Below are 3,517 nucleotides of genomic sequence, written 5' to 3'. Positions count from 1 at the left end.
TTGTTTATTGTGATAGTGTTCAGATGGACTCTTTAGGATTTTTTAGTTGAAAGATTATGTCATTTACAAGGAAAAGCAATTTTACTTCTTCCTTTCTGTTTTGGATGCCTTCCATTTCTTTTTCTTGCCTGATTGCTCTGGCAATAGCTCCCAGTTCTATATTGAACAGGAATGATGAGAGAGATCTCTTATAAGTAAAATATGCAAAGATTTTAACAAAGGGCACATATGTAATACCTATTTGTTACTGTATCTTTTCTTATTACTATTTTAAACTATTTTTATGGACAGATAAGCTTTCCCTAGAAAGAATACAATTAATTAAATTAGCATGCATGGCAATCTGATTTTTTTTATATATCCCTTCTCTAAATCCAGCCATATCTATGGACAGTTTTTCATATTTATTCAATAACCCAACTGCAAAATGTATAGGCACGCCTGTATGTGTCCAACCCAGACACATATATTACATAAAGACTTGTATTTAATTTAATATTGGCCTCCCTCAGCCTTACTCCGGAGCCTTTTGCCGTGAAGTGCTCCGGCATTGCCTGAGGGTACAGGACCGAGCACACGTCCCTCCCCAGGAAGACTCTGTGTTCTCGTGGGGCCCACGGGTTGAGCTGACAGTGCCCGTCAGGTAGAGTCAGACATCTTCCTTTTCGTAAAAAAGCGAGGCTCGGTGTCCCGTGAGGAGTGTGCGGAGAGGTTTGTGGTGAGCCGTGGCCGCGTGCACGTGGCAGGAGCCGGGACGACCAGACTCTGGCTTCTAGCTGGCCGATGTCAGAGCGCGCCCACGGCATCCGGCGTTTGCCGGGGAGGGGGGGGGGGGGGGGGCTGACCCCGACATCTCACTTCATCTAAAAAAAAAAATATTGGCATTGACACTGCAGAAGAATGACCTAAGAAATTAATTAAAAACCTATAATAATTGTAATTAATTCAATTTTAGGACATAAATATTAATTTTAACACAATATCTAGATAAATGTCTACAAGGATCATAATTTAAAGATCATTGCACCGGTAAACATGAAGCTAATTACTTTCAAATTCTAAATTAATAATTTCTTTTTAAAATTCAAGTTTAACAGCATTTTATTTTAATGTTAGAAATTACTTTTATTTTTATGTTTTTTTTTAATTTTAAATGTTTTTATTTTTGAAGGAGGGAGGGAGGGAGAGAGAGAGAGAGAGAGAGAGAGAGAGAGAGAGAGAGAGAGAACACACATACACAGGTTGGGGAGGGGCAGAGAGAGACACAGAATCTGAAGCAGGTTCCAGGCTCTGAGCTGTCAGCACAGAGCCCCATGCAGGGCTCGAACTCACAAACTGTGAGATCGTGAGCTGAGCTGAAGTCAGATGCTTAACCCACTGAGCCACCTCAAATGTTAGAAATTACTTTTAATCTCATAATAAAAAATATGAGGTGCCTGGGTGGCTCAGTCAGTTAAGCCTCTGACTCTTGGTTTCCGCTCAGGTCATGATTTCACAGTTGTGAGATTGAACTACATGTCAGGCTCTGTGCTGGAAGTGGAGCCTGCTTAGGATTCTCTGTCTCCCTCTCTCTCTGCTCCTCACGAGTGTGCTCATGCTCTCTTTCTCCATCTCTCTCTCTGTCAAAATAAATAAACTAAAAAACATATTTCAAACTTATCTATGTATGATATTCAAAAATTATATTACATTTGCCTTGGTATAATTTAAGGAAGGGGATTTTTTCATGCTTCTAGAGAAGCCATGGAACATATGTAAATGTATCTTTCCATGAAGAGCTGTGTGACACAGAACTCACCATCTCCTAGACATCTTTGGACAGCTCTGAATATTCAAATGTTCTTCCTTTGATAGTGATGAAATCTGTTTTCTGGCAAGTTCTTTTCACCTTTTCCCATCTAAGCACCTCCTAGACTGATGCAGGTACCATGGAGTCCACAGCTCTCTCCATCCTATCAAGTACTTCCTTTTCCTTGTAGAACGGATAGTCTTGATGCCAGTGGTTATTAGGATGGTTTTTACAAATCCTGATGATGGAAGCTTAGTATTATTACCTAGACTCCTGGATATGCCCTTTGCTTTGGGTGTCATACTTTTAAGATTCTTCTGAGGTTTTCGCCTATTTCCTTATTCTGTATATATCTATATATACCCCTGTGGTGATGGTTAGAACCTGAGAGATACTATCACAGTTACGTGCTAAACTTTTACTGCTCAGGAGGCTATCTTAAAATAGCTTCATCTCAAAGAACAGTTTATCAGTAGGTAATATGATATATTAATTAATTTTAAAAAGTCCTCTCTGAAGGTTATTATTTGTCTTTTTAAATGACAATGAAATATACATTTTAGGCAAACCATCTGGAATTAATTAAAAATAAGATGTGAGGCTTCTTTAAATGATTTGAAACATTATGAAAGAAATGCTCACATAAGCACACCTTCTAGAATTAAAAAGTTCACCTATACACCCTGGAAATTCAGAAAAAAACATGATAGATTTCTTTGTCATATAATTTATTATATTGCCCAATAAACGTTCCCTACCCATTGTATAAAAAACTCAGTTTCTCTTAAATAAAATAAAGGTGATGACTAGACATAGTAAGTGGTGAGTTTCGAATCAGCATCTCGTGTCCTGAACAAAATTTCATAAAAGGTATGTAAGTTAGAATGCCAAAGACAACTATCTCTTCAGTATTCCTAAGAATATAAAAGATTGATTAGTTTTAATCCAGAGCAATACAGCATAAGATTAGAAGAGAATCAATAGGACAGTCTGACCAAAGCCTACTATATACTAGGCTTTTCATACATAATACTTCCAAAACTTACAAGCCTCACAAACACTTTTATGGATATATTATGCATCCCATTTAACAGATAGAGAAAGTGAAGCTCAGAGAGCTCAACTAACATGCCTAAGATTAGATTTTGTTAAGTTGTGAGAAAGATCAGCTTGTTTGACTCAAAGTCTATAACTTTTCCTTGATACCACAAGTCAATTCATTGTTTTTCCGGACTTACATTGAGGAAAATCCAATGAGTAGAGGTTTCATTTTTGGTTGCTTTAGCAGTGTAGCATAACAGCAAAACCAAAGGAGTGTGAGTCAGGTGACCTTGTCTTGAATGTTTTCCTCACTGAGTTGTAGGACTTTGGGTGAGTCATTTCGCATCATGATATCTAGTTTTTTCATATTTATAAAGCTAAGCAAAATAAGGCAGCCAGAGAAATACAAATGCCATATTATTTCATTGATATATGGAGTTTAAGAAACAAAACAAATGACCAAAGGGGGAAAAAAAGAAAGAGAGCGGCAAACCAGGAAACTGACTCTAACTGTAGAAAACCGACTGATGGTTACCAGAGGGGTACCAGGGGGAGTGGGGGGATGGGTGAAATAGGTGATGGGGATTAAAGAGGGCACTTGTGATGAGCACAGGTGATGTATGGAAGTGTTGATCACATCATGAATTCTATACCAGAAACCAATATTACGTTGCATGTTCACTAACA

The 3,517-nt window shown here is 37.9% G+C and overlaps 1 non-coding gene across 1 annotated transcript; it reads left to right on the top strand.

Moving 5' to 3' along the window:
- Positions 1-503: 503 nt before the first annotated feature.
- LOC122496815 lies at positions 504-634 on the top strand. The gene has a single exon (XR_006300956.1). It is a non-coding gene; the product is annotated as a small nucleolar RNA SNORA49 (small nucleolar RNA).
- The last annotated feature ends 2,883 nt before the right edge of the window (positions 635-3,517 follow it).

This window comes from Prionailurus bengalensis, chromosome A1 (assembly GCF_016509475.1).
Source record: "Prionailurus bengalensis isolate Pbe53 chromosome A1, Fcat_Pben_1.1_paternal_pri, whole genome shotgun sequence".
In the NCBI taxonomy this organism is placed as follows: Eukaryota; Metazoa; Chordata; class Mammalia; order Carnivora; family Felidae; genus Prionailurus; species Prionailurus bengalensis.
The sequence above is the reverse complement of the archived record's forward strand: the minus strand, read 5'-3'. Positions and strand labels throughout refer to the sequence as shown.